At 39.9% G+C, this 21,503-nt stretch overlaps 1 protein-coding gene across 2 annotated transcripts in view; it reads right to left on the minus strand.

Moving 5' to 3' along the window:
- LOC135704700 (uncharacterized) overlaps positions 1-21,503 on the minus strand; it is a 169,739-nt gene that overhangs the window by 122,828 nt on the left and 25,408 nt on the right. The window contains exon 1 of one of the 2 annotated variants that reach the window (XM_065226181.1): positions 5,820-6,162. The exons of the other annotated variant lie outside the window; for it this stretch is intronic. The gene's annotated coding sequence lies outside the window, so the exon portion shown is untranslated. Of the gene's footprint in view, positions 1-5,819; positions 6,163-21,503 lie in introns of those variants that run through there. 2 annotated transcript variants of the gene reach the window in all.

A 21,503-nucleotide genomic window follows, 5' to 3' on the forward strand; every position in this document is an offset into this window, starting at 1 on the left:
CATAGTTCTAATTTCCATAGTCCAATTTTTGGCTGTCAATTTTCCGTGTGACATTTTGAAATTGTTTGAATTGCAAATGTACAACTTTCAGTGGTCCATTGTCAAAAATGTCCGTAGTCCAATTTTCTGTTGTCCAATTTTCTGTTGTCCAATTTTCTGTTGTTCAATTTTCCGCTATCCAATTTTCCATAGTCAAATTTTCCGTAGTCAATTTTTCCGTAGCCCAATTTCCGTAGCCCAATTTCCGTAGCCCAATTTCCGTAGCCCAATTTTTGTAGTCCAATTTTCCGTTGTCTCAATTTTCCGACGTCCAATTTCCGTTGCCCAATTTTCCATACTTCAATTTTCCGTAGTCAAATTTTCCGTAGTTCAGTTTTCCGTTGTCCAATTATCCGTAGTCCAATTTTCATTTTTCCGATTTTTCATAGTCCTAATCTCCTTATTCCAACTATCCGCTGTAAATTTTCCGTGTGACATTGTACAATTTTTTAATTGAAGATTTCCTATTTTCAATTTTCTTTTGTCAAAAATTTCCGTTGTTCAATTTTCCATAGTCCAATTTACCGTAGTCAAATTTTCTGTAGTATACTTTTCCGTTGTACAATTTTCAATTGTCCAAATCTTTATGTGACTGTTCAGTTTTCAGTGTTGAAATTTTCCGTAGTCCAACTTTCCGTTGTTACAATTTTCAGGTATCCAATTTCAGTTCGCAATCCATCAAATTTTCCGTAGTTCTGTAGTCTAAATTTCCGTAGTCCAATTTACCATTGTCCAATTTTCCATAGTCCTAATTTCCATAGTCCAATTTTTGGCTGTCAATGCTCCGTGTGATATTTTGAAATTTTTTGAATTGCAAATTTCCAATTTTCAGTGGTCTATTGTCAAAAATTTCCGTAGTCCAATTTTCCGTTGTTCGATTTCCGTAGCCCAATTTCCGTTGCCCAAGTTCCGTAGCCCAATTTCCGTAGCCCAATTTTCCATTTTTAAATTTTCCGTAGTCGAATTTTCGGTAGCTAATTTTTCCGTTGGCCAATATCCGTAGTCCAATTTTAAGGTTTTCGATTTTCCATAGTCCTAATTTCTGTATTCCAATTATCCGCTCTAAATTTTCCGTGTGACATTGTACAATTTTTGAATTGCAAATTTCCTATTTTCAATTTTCAATTGTCAAATATTTCCGTAGTTCAATTTTCCGTTGTTCAATTTTCCACAGTCCAATTTTCCATAGTCCAATTTTCCATAGTCCAAATTACCGTAGTCAAATTTTCTGTAGTATACTTTTCCGTTGTACAATTTTCAATTGTCCAAATCTTTATGTGACTGTTCAGTTTTCAGTGGTGAAATTTTCCGTAGTCCAACTTTCTGTTGTTACAATTTTCAGGTATCGAATTTCCGTTGCCCAATGCACCGAATTTCCCGAAGCCCAATTTCCGTAGCCTTAATTTCCGTAGTCCAATTTACCATTGTCCAATTTTCCATAGTCCTAATTTCCATAGTCCAATTTTTGGCTGTCAATTTTCCGTGTGACATTTTGAAATTTTTTGAATTGCAAATTTCCAATTGTCAGTGGTCCATTGTCAAAAATTTCCGTAGTCCAATTTTCCGTTGTTCAATTTTCTGTTGTTCAATTTTCCGTTATCCAATTTTCCATAATCAAATTTTTCGTAGTCAATTTTTCCGTAACCAAATTTCCGTAGCCCAATTTCTGTAGTCCAATTTTCCGTAGTCCAATTTTCCATAGTTCAATTTTCCGTAGTCAAATTTTCGGTAGCTCATTTTTTCGTTGTCCAATATCTGTAGTCCAATTTTCAGTTTTTCGATTTTCCATAGTCCTAATTTCCGTATTCCAACTATCCGCTCTAAATTTTCCGTGTGACATTGCATAATTTTTGAATTGCAAATTTCCAATTTTCAATTTTCTAATGTCAAAAATTTCCGCAGTTCAATTTTCCGTTGTTCAATTTTCCATAGTCCAAATTACCGTAGTCAAATTTTCTGTAGTATACTTTTCCGTTGTACAATTTTCAATTGTCCAAATCTTTATGTGACTGTTCAGTTTTCAGTGGTGAAATTTTCCGTAGTCCAACTTTCTGTTGTTACAATTTTCAGGTATTGAATTTCCGTTGCCCAATGCACCGAATTTCCCGAAGCCCAATTTCCGTAGCCTTAATTTCCGTAGTCCAATTTACCATTGTCCAATTTTCCATAGTCCTAATTTCCATAGTCCAATTTTTGGCTGTCAATTTTCCGTGTGACATTTTGAAATTTTTTGAATTGCAAATTTCGAATTGTCAGTGGTCCCTTGTCAAAAATTTCCGTAGTCCAATTTTCCGTTGTTCAATTTTCTGTTGTTCAATTTTCCGTTATCCAATTTTCCATAGTCAAATTTTTCGTAGTCAATTTTTCCGTAACCAAATTTCCGTAGTCCATTTTTCCGTAGTCAAATTTTCCGTGGTCCAATTTTCCGTTGTCACAATTTTCAGATGTCCAATTTCCTTTGCCCTATTTTCCATAGTTCAATTTTCCATAGTTCAATTTTCCGTAGTCAAATTTTCGGTAGCTCATTTTTCCGTTGTCCAATTTTCAGTTTTCCGATTTTCCATAGTCCTAATTTCCGTATTCCAATTATCCGCTGTAAATTTTACGTGTGATATTGAACAATTTTTGAAATTTCCGATTTTCAATTTTCTGTTGTCAAACTTTTCCGGAGTTGAATTTTCCGTTGTTAAATTTTCCATTGTCCAATTTTCCATAGTCCAATTTTTCATAGTCCAATTTACCGTAGTCAAATTTTCTGTATTTTACTTTTCCGTTGTACAATTTTCAATTGTCCAAATCTTTATGTGACTGTTCAGTTTTCAGTGGTGAAATTTTCCGTAGTCCAACTTTCCGTTGCTACAATTTTCAGGTATCCAATTTCCGTTGCCCAATCCATCAAATTTTCCGAAGCCCAATTTCCGTAGTCTAAATTTCCGTAGTCCAATTTACTATTGTCCAATTTTCCATAGTCCTAATTTCCGTAGTCCAATTTTTGGCTGTCAATTTTCCGTGTGACATTTTGAATTTTTTTGAATTGCAAATTTCCAATTTTCAGTGGTCCAGTGTCAAAAATTTCCGTAGTACAATTTTCCGTTGTTCAATTTTCCACTATCCACTATCCGTAGTCAATTTTTCCGTAGTCAATTTTTCCGTAGCCCAATTTCCGTAGCCCAATTTCCGCAGCCCAATTTCCGTAGCCCAATTTCCGTAGCCCAATTTCCGTAGCCCAATTTCCGTAGCCCAATTTCCGTAGCCCAATTTCCGTAGCCCAATTTCCGTAGCCCAATTTCCGTAGCCCAATTTCCGTAGTCCAATTTTCCGTTGTCTCAATTTTCCGATGTCCAATTTCCGTTGCCCAATCTTCCATAGTTCAATTTTCCGTTGTCAAATTTTCGGTAGCTCATTTTACCGTTGTACAATTTTCAGTTGGCCAAATCTTAACTTTTCAAGTTTTCTGGATCGCGACTGTTCAATTTTCAGTGGTGCAATTTACTGTTCAATTTCCGTTTTCATATTTTTCGTTGTTCAATTTTCCGTAGTTCAATTTACCGATGTACAATTTTCAGATGTCTAAGTCTTCACTTTTATGATTTGCAATTGATCAATTTTGAGGTATTCAGTTCCCATCTTTTCATGTTTCAATTGCTCAATGATCAATTTACCAAATTTAAATAGTTCACGTATGCTTTTCAAACAATTTATAAGTTTAATATGTTCATGTGTCATATTTAAAAGTGATACTTTTTTTAGTTTCTTCGGTGCCAAAATTTCTAACTATGTATATATTATTAGTGCTCCAATTTTCAATTAACTTGCTTTCTTTTGCCCAACTTGCAATGTTGCAATTTTAACTTGCATCAATTTTGAGATGTTCAATTTTCAACAATCCGATTCCCAATTTTCATCTGTCCAAAACTAAATTTCCTGATTGTTTTAACTGTCCTAGACTTCAATTGAAGCTTGTCCGCTTTTTCATTTACTGACTTTTAGGGTAGAGAACTACTTCGGCCTAATCGCCCATTTTGGGCCTATCGAGCAGAAAACATCAAATAAATCCATGATTTCAGAGTTAACAAGTCAATAATGCATTTGGTACGATACTTTAGTTAGTAAGCTACCGAACGAAGTCAATGAGAACGCGTGATATGAACGTTTGCACCCATTATTGCCAAAAACAAAAGAAGCGCTCCGACCGACTCAATTTTCATCTTCATCCGATAGGCCGAAGTGAATTCATTCGCGTTTCAATGGCGTTTCAATGCATTAGGCCGAGTTTAGAATCCGTAGGCCGAGTTTGGCGTCAAGAAGCAGTGTTAGACTTTTGACAATATCTCAACGGTTGGTTTCTTTTTATCAAATCTTACGGTACGTACGGAAAGGTACATAAATTTGGAAGCCATCAGTAATAATAACATTCCGATTGATGCTAAACAGCGCTAGATTGAGAAATACTAAGTGCGGGTTGTGCTTAATAGGCCGGAAATGGGGTAGTTAACCCTATCTGTTCAAATTTGAATTTTATAATCATTAGGTCTCCGACTCTTGAATCAACTATTTTTCATCTGTCCAATTTTTAATGTTTAGATTATTATTTTCATTTGATGCTCTGATGTATTGATTTTCAGATTTCTATTTCATCATATTAAATTCCAAATGCTTCTTAAGTTTATTGGTTCAGAAATGGAGTCCAGCAAAACACATAATGTTCACTTGTAGTCGTCTTTGCTTTCCAAGAAAACATTGAAACTATCGTTTCTTGCAGCGAACAGCACCCAAGAGATGCATCAACTGTGCTTATGTGATCTACAGTGGTTCGTGACAAGCATATTATAGGAACTTCAACCCATTTAACTACGTGGACAACCATCTTCCCACTCCTGTCCGGGAGAAACTGCTACATTGCATCACACCGTGTACCGTGTCTTTCTTTCTACCGAGGAGGAAAACTTTTCCGACATAAAATATGCATCTGAACTTACTGCGAACTTGTTTAGGACGAACTCGGGGCGCGTTTCTGCACCGTTCAATATCCAATTACTCGTGCAAATTCTCTTATGAAACACTGCCTGCAAACATTTATCAGTTCTTCGTACACCGCATTTCCATACTTTTACCATCATTATCGATCTCGCTCAGAGGGCACATTGCATCTGCACATGTCACTCGGTTCTTTGCCGAAATGGATTAAAATCCCTTGGAGCACACTGTCCTTTCAACTTGCGTTCACTTGTTCACAACGTTGCCTAATTTTGCTAGAGTTGGGGTCTGACAGGACAGATAGTCTCTCCACGAGGGGATGATGCTCCTCTCAACGGATTTTTCATTTGCACAAACCACAGAGCTCAAGGTTTTCTGCTCCACCTAAAGCTCCGCATCCCAATTCGCTGTCCCCCCATGCTGCTGGCACCAGGTTGGTTACAGGAGCTTGCAGTCTGAAGGTGGAATGACACAGGGTTGCAAAATTTCAGAGTGCGTCAAGGATGTAACCCCGGAAAATTGTAATTCATATCGGGGAGGGTCATTTCACCCGGAGGGTCGTTATATCGAAAATCTTTATTGACGGAATTGGATGATTGTTGAATGCTTTTGAATGATTTTAAAATAGCTAATTGGAGAAATTGCAGTGATATTCATTTTATACTAGACGTGCAATCGGGTATTAGTCTTTCGATGAAATGACCCACCTATCTGACGTCTACGGAATGATTCAAATGTTTTACATTTTTTTTTTCGTGAAATACGATTGTATGGCAAATTTAACATGAAATAATATTGCTAACCAGTGTAAAGTTGCTGTTTGATGTGCCTTCAACCCCAACACTGCTGCTTCTGCTGTCCGGAACCAGCTGGCGTTTACATCACTTCTTTCTTACTCACTCCCTCACATGTCGTCCCATTTGCTCACTATAGATACCAACACTACTCTCCTTCCTACGCGTTTTTTTTGTTTTGGTCCGAAAAACACTCCAGTCTCTTTAATAAAGTTAAAAAACAACTCCCAACAACGCTACTCCTCGCAGCTCCACTTTGTTTTTCCCTGGATTTAAAGCTTCAATCGTCCACAGAACCCAATTCAGCAGGAAATGAAATCACATTTTCACAATTACCACTGTTCTCGCTCGAACGAAGGTACGACTCAAACTGAACTCGACCCATGATGGGTGCTGTTGTTTTGATCAACCAACAACCGGAGGAGGCGTACTTCCGAATGCATAGATTTAGGCTCTCTCTTGCGGTCAGTTGAGAGCTGAGACTCTCGCCGCTCGATGATGGAACTTGCGTGCAAGATGAGAGGGCTTGTGGACTGACAAAGGAGAGGAATCAATGGACCGTATGTGGTAAGAGAGAGAGAGAATGAGAAATTGAAAACGCGAGGAGTGTGTTGCTATATTATGGGCCATTGAGTACAACGGAGTGTGATGCAACACATTAAAAATAAATTCTAGTAAACCAATCATACGTAACTTTTTAAGACGATTTATTGAGGGAAATAACTTAAAATTTAGAAGTATTTCACTCATTTTGATAAGAGCCGAAGTTGTTTATCACTGAGTAATTATTTTGTTGGTCCATTCGTGCCGTGGGATGAGACTTGAACTTCAGACCTCCAACGTGAGAGGTATGGATACTAACCCTACGCCATACCAAACACATTCCCAAAACTGAATAAACGCTACTCCGATTCCGACAATTGAGTACTCAATTAGTCAAATTCTACTCAATTTTGCGTTGAACTCAATAAATATTAGAATAAATTCTACGTTGACAAATTTTTTATCAAATCCTTCTAATTTCCTGTTAAGTTAACACATTGTCAGCAACCGAGAATCCACAGTCAGTCCATTCACCCTATTTATGAACCGTATAGACATAAAGGAAAGCTTATGGTGGGTGAGAGCAGAATTACCTGCTACGGTTGGTTCCAAGCTTGTCACTCGCAGAATTATTGTGAATGAGAAGGAAGGGTGAGTGTTTTGTTTTGGATGGGTAGTTCATCGCTTACTCAGCTGGAAGAATGTTGTTCTGTATAGCAAAGGAGTTGAAACAGTTGGTGCCATTTTGAACGGGAGCCTTCTAGGGGAGGACTAATGTGGAGAAGAAACTAAATCTTGATTACTTTTTCAAAGGGACGTTTCTGCTTTTCTAAACAAAGATTCAAACGTGTATTTGTCGGAACTCTAAGCAAATAAACAACACCATTTTGTTGTTGGGAAACATTACCCTTTCTGATGGTGGCGTTAGTTTGCGTGGGAGTGCTAAGAATTTGGACAAATTGATTGAATCTTTGTTTACCAAAGCAAATAAGTCTCTTTGAAAAAGTAATCGAGACTCACATTGTGGAGTTGAATGCAAACCAGACCACGGAACCCATTGGATTTGAGTTCGAATAGAGAATAGAGAATAGAGAGTTCTGGGAACTTCTTGAATTTCAGCATACCGTATAAATCGTGTAAAACATAGATTCTGGTACGATTCAGCGCAGTGCAATACATTTCAAAAGATACTTTTGTAGCTCTGATAGCTCTTGAGACTGCACAGAATTTTGGTAGCCTGAAAAATTTAAAGGACACTTTTCGATCTTTCCTACAGGGAAAACGTACAAGGAACCGATTCCGGATGATTTCCCTTTGGGTAGACCACGATTAAGCCACATTGCGGTGCAATCACTGAACTGAAGTTTTCTCAACTTTCCTGAGGATCTCTGAAGATTGTCAAACTTATCTAAAATGCTTTGTATTTCCCTGATGTTTACTGGTCTTTTCTGAAGATCTCTGAATTTGATTTTTTCTGAAGCTCTCAGAGTATTCCTGATCCTCTTTTACCCAAGCTACCGTTCAATAAAGACGCTTTAACTTTGCTCTGCCTATTTTATGAGGTTATGGGCCCAGCACAGTAGAAGGAAAATTTGAAAAGCTTCGTTTCGTTTGTTCGCGGAAATGGGTGAAGAAAAGTTGTGGCTGTTTGATGGAACCAACTTCGGAAACTGGAAGTTCCGAGCTGAGGTTCTAATGGAGGACAAATATTTGTTGGACTGTCTGGAGAATGCCATCGAAGACGAGGAGTACGCGAGAGAGCTCCCAGCGGACACAGCGGCAGTCAAGGCGGAGAAGAAGAAGAAACTCGAAGAACGCATCGCCAGAGACCGGAAGTGCAAAAATTTGCTCATCAACCGAATAGCAGAGGACCAACTGGACTACGTGAAGGACAAACGGACGGCGAAGTAAGCTTGGGACGCTTTGAAGAACGCGTTCGAGCGGGTTGGGATCGCTGGGAAGCTGTACTTGAAGAAGCAGTTCCAGGAGATGCGTCTAAGAGAAGGCGAAAACGTGAAGGCATTCCTGCTGCAGTTTGAGAAAGTGCTGCGTGAGATGAAGGCTGCCGGGGTGAAAACGGAGGACGAGAATGTCGTTTGCTAGCTTTTGTTAGCGCTACCAATGATGCGTTAATCACGGCTTTGTAAACTATCCAACCTGACCAGTTGACCCTGGAGTACGTCAAGAAGCGGAGTCTGCAAAACGTGTGAATCAAACGAGCCACGCGGAGGAAAATTCTGGTGAGTCGGCTTTCGCTGGGAAGAAGGCTGGTTTCAAGTGCTTCGAGTGTGGTCGTTTCAGGCACAAACATGTGGATTGTCCCGAATTCCGTAATTCAGCGGCGAAGGAACGCGAAGGAATCCCAAACCAAACGGGAGAGCCAAACGCAAGCAGAAGGGAAATGCAAATGTCAGTTGCGAAAATGAGGTGTCGTTCATAGGTGCTACGGGCAACGGTGACTTTTCGACGCCTACCGTGATGCCCAATATGCGAGTAGAATGGTTTCTGGTGCAACAGACCATTTGCTGACACCTACATGATGAAGAAGATGGCTTTATCACAGAGCCCCGTCTCGGAACGAGTGTACTGTTGAATGAAATGGTCTACGATTCAAGATTGGTTTCTGTAATGATAAGTATCACGATCTTCATCAAAATGTTAGTATTATTGACAATATACACAACTCGTATATACATTGAAATTCATAAATAAAAGGGAAGGGACGGTCCAACAGGGCACCCGATTGAAGCGATAACATTTCGTGGATAAAGGGCGGGCTCTTCTCCTCACTCATTGGGGCATCTTCCTGTTTGGGGGCTTGTCTTTTTGACCAATTGACTGATCAAGTTGCTGGAAGGAGATTCTCTTGTTCCGTAGATGCGTATAGACGACTTTGCCTATCGATCTACCCAATCCGTTTTTGGCCCTTCATACAGCGACATGTTGAGGACAATCAGAGGTTATTAAGCTTGATCAAGACAAACAGAGAAGAGAGCCCACTGCTGTCGGACTTAGCTTCCGTGCTACAATGGGTGGTAAACCACTATCATGTTATCATGCAATCAAGTTCTCAGAGTATTCCTGAAGATTGCTGAGCAAATTTCAGGAAAGTTCAAAGATTTTCAAAGAAGATCGGAAAACTTCTGAAAAAATCTTAGAACTTCAGAGAAGATCATAATATTTTGGAAATGCTCTAATAACTTCAGAGAAAATCAGGAAACTTCAGGAAAATTTTGAGAACTAAAATATGACCAGCAAATTTTACGAAAATTTAAAGAATTTAAGAAAAGATCAACAAGCTTTACGAAAATTCTGTAAGCTTCAGAGAAAATCAGCGCTCTTCTGAAATTTTCTGAGAACTTTAGAGAAGATCAAGAATCCTCAGAGAAAATTAGCAAACTTTACGAAAATTTCTGAGAACTTAAGAACGATACTTTCTAATCTTCAGGAAAATGCTGAGAGCTTAAGAGAAGATTAGAAAATTTCACGAAAATGCTAAGAACTTTAGAGAAGGTCAACAAACTTCATTATAATTCTGAGAATTTCAGAAAACTTCAGGAATATTTTGAGAACTTTTGAGATAAGCAGAGATCTTCAGAGCAAATTAGAAAACTGCAAGAAAATTTTGAGAACTTTACAGAAGATCAGAAAACATCAGGAATCTTCAGATAAGTTCAGAAATCAGGAAACTTCTGGAGAGAAAATCAGCGAACTTCATGAATATTCTGAGAACTTTTGAAAAGATCAGCAAAATTCTAAAACAAATCTGAGAACTTCAAAAAATACCTACAATCTTCCGGAAAATTCTAGGAACTACGGACAAAAAGCAGATAACATCTGACATTTTTTGAGAACTTAAGAGAAGATCTTGAAAATTACGAGAACCTTATAGAATATCACGAGAACCTTATAGAATATCATAAAACATCAAGAATATTCTAAGAAGAAAACTAGCAACATCCAGGAAAAAGCTGAGAGCCGAAGTGAAGATTACTAAATTTCACGAAAATTCTAATAACTGCACAGAAGAAGATCAAAAGGCTTAGGAAAAATTCTAAGAACTTCAGAGAAAATCAGAGAACTTCAGAAATGTTCACAGAACTTTTTTAGAGAAGACCAGGAGTCTTCAAAGAAAATAAACAAACTACAGGAAAATTCTGACAGCTTCAGAGAATATCAACAAACTTCAGGAATATTTTGATATCTTCAAAGATAATCAGAGAACTTCTGGAAAATGCTGAGAGCTTACGAGAAGATCAGAAAGTTTCACAAAAATTCTAACAACATCGGAGAAGATCAACAAACTTCAGGAGAATTCTCAGAAGCGATCATCAGAAATTTTTTGAGATCTTAAGAGAAGACCGAGAATCTGCAGAAAATCAAGCTTTAGGATACACTCTGAGAACTTTATTCAAGTTTAAAAAATTAAATTAAGAAAACTTAAGAAATATTCTGTTAGCTTCAGAAAAAGTCAACAAACTTTTGGAAAATTCTAAGAACTTAAAATAAGATTAGTAAATTTCACGAAAATTCAAAGAATCTCAAAGAAGATCAACAAACTTCACAAAAATCCTAGATATTCAGAGAAAATCAGCAAATTTCAGGAAAAGTCTAAGAACTTAAGAGTAGATCAGCAAATTGCATGAAAAGTCCTATAGCTTCAGAGAGGATCAGCAAACTTCACAAACGTTCGGAGATCTCCGAAGAAAATTAGCGAATTTCATGAAAATTCTGAGAACTTTAGAGAAGATCAACAAATTTTTCGAAAATTCTAAGAGCTTCAGAGAAGACCAACAAACATCAGGAAAATTCACAGAACTTCAGAAAAGATCAGAACATTTGAGGAATACTCTGATAAATCTGTGAACTTCAAAAAAATTCAGAGATCGTTCGAGGAGATCTGAAAGTTTTATAAAAATTCTAAGAATTTTAGAGAAAATCAGCAAATTTCCCGAATATGCTGAGAACTTCTGGAAAATACTGAGAGCTTAAGAGCAGATCAGCAAATTTTCATGAAATTCTATCAACATCAGAGAATATCAACAAACTTCAGGAGAATTCTCAGAACTTTAGATAAAATCAGCGACCATCAGAAATTTTCTGAGACCTTAAGAGAGGACCAGGAATCTACAGAGAATCAAGCTTTAGGATACATTCTGAGAACTTTATTCAAGTTCAGAAAACTATTGGAAAATTCTGAGAACTTTGGAGAAATTCAGAAAACTTAAGAAATATTCCGTTAGCTTCAGAAAAAGTCAACGAACTTTTGGAAAATTCTAAGAATTTAAAATAAGATTAGTAAATTTCACGTAAATTCAAAGAATCTCAAATAAGATCAACAAACTTCACAAAAATCCTAGACATTCAGAGAAAATCAGCAAATTTCAGGAAAAGTCTAAGAACTTAAGAGTAGATCAGCAAGTTCTATAGCTTCAGAGAGGATCAGCAAACTTCACAAACGTTCGGAGAACTCCGGAGAAAATCAGCGAATTTCATGAAAATTCTGAGAACTTTAGAGAAGATCAACAAATTTTTCGAAAATTCTAAGAGCTTCAGAGAAGACCAACAAACATCAGAAAAATTCACAGAACTTCAGAAAAGATCAGAACATATGAGGAATACTCTGATAAATCTGTGAACTTCAGGAAAATTCAGAGATCGTTAGAGAAGATCTGAAAGTTTTATGAAAATTCTAAGAATTTCAGAGAAAATCAGCAAATTTCCCGAATATGCTGAGAGCTTTAGAGAACATGAACTTCAACGAATTTCACGATAATTTTATGAACTTCAGAGAAGATCAGTAATATCAGGAAACTTCTTAGAACTTCAGAGAAGATCGGAGAACTTCAGAAATTTTCTGAGATCATTAGAGAAGAGATCTTCTGAGAAAATCAGCAAACATCAAGAAAATTCTGAGAACTCTACAGAGGATCGGAAGGAAAACTTCAGGAATATTCTTATAAGTTCAGAGAAAATCAATTAACTTCATAGGAAATAAGCGAACTTCAGGAATATTCTTAGAACTTAAGAAAATATCAGCAAATCTCTGAAAACGTTTAAGAACTTCAGAAACATTGTGAGTACTTCAGGAAAATTCTGAGAGTTTCAGAGAAGATCAAAAAACTTCAGAAATATTCTGGTAACTTCAGAGAAAGTCATCGAACTTTGGGAAAATTCTAAGAACTTAAAATAAGATTTGTATATTTCACGAAAATTCTAAGAATCTCAAATAAGATCAACAAACTTCACAAAAATCCTAGACATTCAGAGAAAATCAGCAAATTTCAGGAAAAGTCTGAGACTTTCTGAGAACTTAAAAGTAGATAAGCAAATTCTTATAACTTCAGCAAACCTCACAAACGTTCGGAGAACTCCGGAGAAAATCAGCGAATTTCATGAAAATTCTGAGCACTTTAGAGAAGATCAACAAATTTTTCGAAAATTCTAAGAACTTCAAAGAAGACCAACAAACATCAGGAAAATTCACAGAACTTCAGAAAAGATCAGAACATTTGAGAAATACTCTGATAAATCTGTGAACTTCAGAAAAATTCAGAGATCGTTAGAGAAGATCTGAAAGTTTTACGAAAATTCTAAGAACTTCAGAGAAGATCAACAAACTACACGAACTTGTGGAAAATTCTGAGAAGTTTAGAGAAGATCAGAAAACTTTCAGAAAATTATGATAATTTCAGAGGAAGTCACCATAATTCTCAGAATTTCAGAGAAGATCAACAAACATCTGGTAAATTTTCAGAACCGCAGAAAAAACAGGAAAAGAATATTCTGATCAATTAAGCGAAAATCAACGAATTTCAGGAAAATTCAAAGATCGTGAGGGAAGATCAGCAAATTTTATGGCAATTCTTAGAACCTCAGAGAAGATCAGAAAATTTAACGACAATTCTAAGAATTTCAGAAAAGATCATTAAATTTCATGAAAATTATGAGAGGTTCAGAGAAAACAGTGAAATTTTCTTAGAACTTTAGAGAAGACCAGGAATGTTCAGATAAAATCAGAAAACTTTAAGAAAATTCTGAGAACTTCAGAGAAAAAACAGCGATCTTCAGGGAAATGCTGAGAGATTAAGAGAAGATTAGTAAATTCACAAAAAAAAAATTAAAAACATCAAAGAAGATCTTCAAACTTCAGAGAAAATCGGAGAACTTCAGAAATTTTCTGAGAACTTTAGATAATTTTTGAGAAGAGATCTTCTGAGAAAATTAGCAATCTTCAAGAAAATTCTCAGAACTATATAGAAGATCGGAAGGAAAACTTCAGGAATATTCTTATAAGTTCAGAGAAAATCAATTAACTTCAGAGGAAATAAGCGAACTTCAGGAATATTCTAAGAACTTAAAAAAAATATTACCAAATCTCAGAAAATGTTTAAGAACTTCAGAGAAGATCAACAAACTTCAGAAATTTTCTGATAACTTCAGAGAAAATCAGTGAACTGCTGAGAGCTTTAGAGAAGATGAGGCAAATTTCAGGAAAATTCTGAGAACTTAAAAGAATATCAGCAATGTTCACGAAAATTCTAAGTACTTCAGAGTGTTAGGAATGTCAATTTCCTATCCCTTACATTTTAACTCCATCGATCAACCCTTTGACAGCAAGCTGTCATCGAAGATTCCAGACCAAATGTCAAGAAGATTCTTTTTCTTTCCATGTTGTGTTTTTACAATGAGAAACTCGTGTGTGTGTGAATTTTACTCGTTTCGTGAAGCTATACTTATGTTTTATTCCAAAATCGATTCCGTTACCACTGTCCAAATTCCCATTAGGTTATGGGCCCAGTGGGTTCACGAGTGCCGGGATCGTGCTAGTGCATAGAAATGGAAAGAGAAGGCGAAATCGCGCGTGTTCCACAGTTTGACGGTACGAACTATCCATCATGGAAGTTCTGTATGCAAGTGGTGCTGGAAGAGCACGAACTCACTGAATGCATACAGCATGAGCTTCAAGAAGTGGAAGAATACGTCATTATGGAATGCGATAATAATGCCATTCGAGAACAGAAAGAAAAGGCCGCGGAAAAACGGAAGAAGAAAGACTGCCGTTGCAAGCCTCTTCTGATTGCACGGATTCATGACAGCCACTTGGAATACATCCAGGATAAGCCGACACCGAGAGCGATCTGGTTAGCGCTGCAACGAATTTTTGAGCGGAAGAGCATCGCGAGTCGCCTGTACCTGAAAAAGAAGCTGCTGTCGTTGCGGCACAATGGTGATTCTCTTCAGGACCATTTTTTAGTTTTTGATCGTATTGTGCGGGACTACAAAGCAACGGGTGCAACGTTGGAGGACATTGACATCGTATGTCATTTATTACTGACACTTGGGTCAGATTTCACGATGGTAATGACGGCACTAGAAACAATGCCGGAAGAAAACTTGAAGTTGGAGTTTGTACGGTGCCGTCTAATGGACGAAGAAATAAAGCGAAAAAGTGCGGGTGTTGATTCGGCAGTGCCGAAGAACGATGATGCAGCTTTCGCAGGGTCGATTAGCAAGCAGCAATACCCGAAGAAAAAGGGGAAGTGTTTTGGCTGTCACAAAGAAGGCCACAAAATTTCCGAGTGCCCTGAGAAGAAGAAGAAAAGTGGCACGGTGAAAAATAGTGCACATTTTGGAAAGGACTCGGGAAAGGGTGACGATGGTGTGTGCTTCATGGGTTTACGATTGCAGGATTCTCTGAAAATGCTAAGGGTGAGCTGGGTCATCGACTCGGGATCATCGGAACACTTGACGAACGATCGGAGTTTGTTCAAGTTCTTGGTTCCGATGGAAAAGCCGATGCACATTGCCGTAGCGAAGGAGGGAGAGTGCATAACTGCGAAACACCATGGTGATGTGAAATTGATGTCCATCGTAAATGGTGAGTCAGTTCTGATTACCCTTAAGAATGTGTTGTATATTCCGGAGGCAAGGGTCAACTTACTCTCAGTGCGCAAGAAGTGCATTCGGTCGTCTGCGGTCCAGTGACGTCGGTGGGCATTAACGGAGAGAATTATTTTGTATCGTTTATTGACGATTGGAGCCGGTTTACCGTCATATTTTTGATGCGTTCGAAGGACCAAGTGGCTGAAAAGTTCCGCGAGTACGAAGCAATTGCGAGTGCAAAGTTCGGTAAAGCCATCTCCCGATTCCGTTGCGATAATGGTGGGGAGTATAAAAGTCATGTGTTCACTGACTTTTGTAAGCAGAAAGGTATAGTAATTGAGTAGACAGTGCCATATACGCAAGAGCAGAATGGCACAAGTAAGCGTATGAATAGGACGCTGGTTGAAAAAGCACGTTCTATGCACGAAGATAGTGGTGTTAGTAAACAGCTATGGGGTCAGGCAATCCAAACAGCAGCATTTTTAGTGAACCGTAGCCCAGCTAGTGCTATTGATCCTAAAAAAGACTCCATTCGAAGTTTGGAATGGACAGAAGCCGAATGTGAATAGACTTCGAGTGTTTGGTGTAGATGTGTACGTTCATATCCCAAAAGCACGTCGAAAGAAGCTTGACGCGAAATCGTGGCGTGGAACGTTCGTCGGGTATACCACCAATTGGTACAGGGTCTGGGACCCCAAGCGGAAGGAGATCGTTTCGGCTCGGGACGTGATATTCGTTGAAGAAGGTGATCTTGGCGTTCGTGAGGTGAACGGTGATTTGGGATGCGACCTCTTCAAGATCTCGTCAGACCACATCAAAGAGCAGGATACCGACAACGAAAGCGTGCGAAGCAATCCAGATGACGAAAAATCAAATGCCGAGGAGACTGAAGAAGAACATTTTGATAGTGCAGTTGAGCAGTCGACCAGTGATGTGGAAGCTGGTGAAGAATTGGCAGAAGGTAGTCAACGCCCTCAAAGGAAACGTAATTCTCCAAGATGGCTTGATGATTATGAACAGGTCAACACAGGATTTGCCTTGAACGCGTCCAGTTTCGTAGAGAATTTGCCGAGTACGGTTGCCGAAATGAGAACGCGTGCAGATTGGCCGAAATGGAAGCAAGCTATCTACGAGGAAATGGATTCGCTTATCAAAAATGACACCTGGACATTTGTGCAGCTGCCAGAGGGGCGAAAGCCAATTAGTTGCAAGTGGGTGTTTAAGGTTAAGCGATCTGACGATGGCGGAGGTGACCGTTACAAGGCTCGTCTTGTTGCACGTGGATTTTCCCAGAGGCACGGATTCGATTACACAGAGACGTACTCTCCCGTTGCCAAACTCGATACGATTCGCGCAGTTCTGGCGATATCGAACCAGGAGAGGATGCACGTTCACCAAATGGACGTGAAAACCGCGTTTTTAAACGGACAAATATCCGAAGAGATTTATATGACGCCACCGGAAGGATATGAACGAAGTAACGGCTTGGTGTGTCGACTAAATCGTGACTTGTATGGCCTAAAACAGGCATCGAGAGCATGGAATTTGCGGTTCGACAAGTTCATGCAAGAATTAGAATTCTCGAGAAGTACGAATGATCCGTGTTTGTACGTAAAGGGATCTGATGGTTCACTGGTGTTTTTGATATTATACGTGGATGATATTCTTGCTGTTTCTCGTAACCTGGCCCTGGTGAAGAAGGTGAAATATCGTTTTGTCGAAGAATTCGAAATGACGGACGTCGGTGAAGTAAGCAGTTTTCTCGGGATGAAAGTGGAGCGGAGCATCAATAAGCGCATTCTACGGATTAGTCAGCGAGGATTTCTAGAACGACTGCTTAACCGGTTTAGCATGCAGGATTGCAAACCAATCTCGACGCTGATGGAGTGTCGTCTACGACTGAAGCGAGGAGGACAAGGTAACCAGACGAATAAACCCTACCGCGAATTAGTTGGATGTTTGATGTATGTTGCAATGACATCTCGACCGGATTTGTGCGCGGCTGTTAATTATTTCAGCCAGTTTCAGAGCTGCCCCACTGAACAGCACTGGGTAAATCTAAAGAGAGTATTACGGTATGTAAAAGGTTCGCTTGGCCTTGAATTGGTGTATAAAGGAGACAGTGAAACATCGATTTTGGAGGCGTTTGCGGACGCAGACTGGGCGAATGATGTGACGGACAGAAAGTCATTGTCTGGGTACTGGGCTCACCAGAAAACAATCAACGATCTCATTATCTTCAACAATGACACCACTGCGTCCTAGCAAGAAGTACGGTCGACTTGTTTCGCGCTCCGTTGTTTTGGAAGTTTTCTCGGAATTCGCTTGATATAAATTATCAGTTTTTTTTCACTAAGTGACTCCTGGCATAGTTCCCGGTAAATTGATCGAAAAGTGAGTTTTTTTTTAAGTAGAAAGTGTCATTTTCGGAACGATTAAACCGTGCTATTGGTAATTCGCAAACCAATTTGGGCATCATCGTTGCGTGGTCACGCATACGCGCTCACGCATACCCGTGAGCACCCGTTTCTACATCTACATCGTTCATCAATCATCGTGCGCCTGTGTGCGCTGAGTACCGAGCCTCGATCAAGTGCACCACAACGAAGGTCATCCACGCAGCGCGTCTCTTCCAGCCATCTGTGTAAACGCCTACACATATAACGCTCGGTGGTAGTAGTATAGGATTATCAGATAAGTTTTTGTTTTTTTCTTGTTTCTTTTCCTCCCCCATTAGTTAAATTTTCATTTTGTATTTCTGTGTTTGTAGTGTTTTCTGTGTATTGTGTCTGTGCGTTCAGTGGGAGAGCGTTTTGCGCTCCCACTAGTTGAACAAAATGGATGTTTTGTCAGAAGACGACATGGATGACCATTCATCTAAGAAAAATGATGATGTCATCCCTGGTTCGTCGTCTCAGTCTGTCAATGGGCAGGCTGAGAAAAACTCCAGATTGCGGGCCTACCCGAATGACTCCACTGGCCCATGGGTTGTCTATTTTCAGCCCAAAAACAAACCCTTGAATGTTGTTCAGATATCTGATGATCTGACAAAGCGATTCTCTGCCGTGACCGAAATAACGAAGGTTAGGCACAACAAACTTCGTGTGACCGTCGCTAACCTGAAACAGGCCAATGAAATTGCTGTTTCCCAGTTTTTCACACTGGAATATAGGGTGTACATTCCAGCCTCTGATGTGGAGATCGAAGGCGTGGTCACTGAGGCGAGCCTGAACCCCGAGATACTGGAGAAGCAAGCGGTTGGCCGATTCAAGAACCCCTTGCTTCCTCCGGTAAAGATACTGGCCGTTCATAGAATGAAGTCAGTATCGCTCAGCGAGGGGTAAAAAGAGTTTTACCCCCACAGACTCGTTTCGGGTGACCTTTTCTGGATCTGCCGTTCCTCAATACATCGAGCTGGGAATACTTCGTCTTCCTGTGCGGTTGTTTGTACCTCGGGTCATGAACTGCCAGAATTGAAAACGGTTGGGACATACGGCCTCCCACTGCGGCAACAAGGCACGCTGCTCCTCATGCGGGGAGAAGCATGAGGATGGCGCCTGCGCAGCTACTGCACCAAAATGCGTGTACTGCAACGGAACTCCTCCTCATGCTCTCTCGTCGTGCCCAGCGTACAAACAGCTCGGGGACAAAATGAAACGCTCCCTTAAGGAACGTTCCAGGCGGTCTTTTGCAGAAATGCTTAAGACAGCCACGCCATCGACCAATGACAAAAATCCCCCTTTTTTTTTGTCAGATAACGAGACTGACTCTGAAAAAAGGAGACTTCTACTCCTCCTGGATTCCGCAGAACTGACTATACCCAGGATTTTCCACCTCTTCCGGGGACATCCAAAACCCCTGATGCCCCAATTTTAAGAACAGAAACCCCTTCTTCATCTGGGCTGTTCTCATTTGATGACATTGTGGACGGTATTCTCAAATACCTCAACATTTCTGATCCTCTGAAAAGCATTGTCCTCACATTGCTTCCCACTGTGAAATCCTTCTTGAAGCAATTGACTTCAAAATGGCCCCTTCTTGCAGCTATCATCTCCTTCGATGGATAATTTTCCAAACGAGGTCGGGGATTTGATCACTGTTCTACTGTGGAATTGTCGAAGTCTTATTCCGAAATTAGATTCGTTCAAGTATTTAGTCCATAACAATAATTGCGATGCATTTTCCCTCTGTGAAACATGGCTCTCTTCAGAAATTGATCTCCCTTTTTATGATTTTAACATTATTCGATTGGATCGTGAGGATTCACGTGGAGGAGGGGTACTTTTGGGGATCAAAAAGTGCCATTCCTTCTATAGAGTGAATCTTCCCGAATTCCCCGGTATTGAAGTTGTCGCATGTCAGGCTACCATTAAAGGTAAGAGCCTTTGTATTGATTCTGTATATATTGCTCCTAGAGTCTCTGTTAATCGCAAACAAATTTTCGACATATGTGCGGTACTTCCCGCTCCATGGTTGATCATGGGAGATTTTAACTCCCACGGTACAGGCTGGGGGGAGCTGTACGATGATAACCATTCTACTTTGATTTATGATCTCTGCGACAACTTCAACATGACAATCCTTAACAATGGAGAAGTAACACGTTTGGCTGGTCCATCCTCGAATGGTAGCAGATTAGACCTCACCTTTTGCTCTAATTCACTATCGTTGGATTGCACTTGGCATGTAATCCAGGATCCGCACGGTAGTGATCATCTGCCGATCAAAATTTCGATTGCCAGTGGGTTCAACTCGTCAGAATCCGTTAACGTCGCGTATGATCTAACCCGTAACATCGATTGGACTAAGTTCCAATCCGCGATAGGCGATACAGTATCGTCAGTGGAAGAGCTTCCGCCGTTGGAGGAATATAGTTTCCTCTCTAATCTCATCGTCGACAGCGCACTTCAAGCTCAAACACGACCGATACCGCGATCGTCTATTCGTAAGAAAACACCATCGCTCTGGTGGGATCAACAATGCACGGAGGTTTACCGTAAAAAGTTCGACGCGTTTAAACTTTTTCGGAAACGCGGAACACGCGAGCATTTCGACGCATACACATCTCTTGAACGCGAACTCAAGAGCCTCATCAAGGCCAAAAAACGGGGTTACTGGCGGCAGTTTGTAGACGGATTGTCGCGCGAAACGTCTATGAATACGCTTTGGAGTACGGCGCGAAGAATGCGTAACCGGTCTACTAACAACGAAAGCGAGGAATGCTCGGATCAATGGATTCTTAAATTCGCGCGAAAAGTGTGTCCGGATTCCGTGCCGTCGCAGTTGATTCCTCGCGAAACCGCGAATTCGGTAGACGAAATCAGTCAGCCTTTTTCAATGGTGGAACTTTCACTCGCTCTCCTTTCGTGTGGCAATTCTGCCCCGGGATCTGATAGAATCAAGTTCAACTTGCTGAAAAACCTCCCAGACGTCGCTAAGAGGCGCATGTTGAACTTGTACAATCAGCTCTTGGAGCTCAATATTGTTCCCGACGATTGGAGACGAGTGAGGGTGATAGCCATTAAAAAGCCTGATAAACCCGCGTCGGATCACAATTCGTATCGGCCCATCGCGATGCTGTCGTGTATTCGGAAATTGATGGAGAAAATGATCCTTTTTCGCCTCGACAAATGGGTTGAGACAAACCACCTTCTTTCAGATACTCAATTTGGTTTCCGTAGGGGTAAGGGAACGAACGACTGTCTCGCGTTGCTTTCCTCGGAAATTCAGTTAGCTTTTGCTAAGAAAGAGCAAATGGCTTCTGTGTTCTTGGATATCAAGGGGGCTTTTGATTCAGTATCCGTTGAAGTTCTTTCAGAGAAACTCCACGCTTGTGGATTGTCTCCATTAATGAATAATTTTTTGTACAATTTGCTGTCAGAGAAACATATGAGCTTTTCTCATGGAAACTCTACAGCTTTTTGATTTAGCTACATGGGTCTCCCCCAAGGCTCATGTTTAAGCCCCCTTGTGTACAATTTCTACGTCAGAGAAATTGATGTCTGTCTTAGTGACAATTGCACGTTGAGACAACTTGCAGATGACGGCGTAGTGTCTATCACAGGGCCAAAAGAGGTTGACCTGCAAGGACCCTTACAGGATACCTTGGACAATTTGTCTACTTGGGCTACTCAGCTAGGTATCGAATTCTCCACGGAGAAAACTGAGTTGGTCGTTTTTTCTAGGAAGCATAGCCCAGCACAACCGAAGCTTCAACTTTTGGGTAAACCGATCACTCATTCCATGTCTTTTAAATATCTCGGG

Source organism: Ochlerotatus camptorhynchus, unplaced genomic scaffold (assembly GCF_037179485.1).
Source record: "Ochlerotatus camptorhynchus isolate MF236.1 unplaced genomic scaffold, CSIRO-AGI_Acam_v1.1 ptg000246l, whole genome shotgun sequence".
Taxonomy (NCBI): Eukaryota; Metazoa; Arthropoda; class Insecta; order Diptera; family Culicidae; genus Ochlerotatus; species Ochlerotatus camptorhynchus.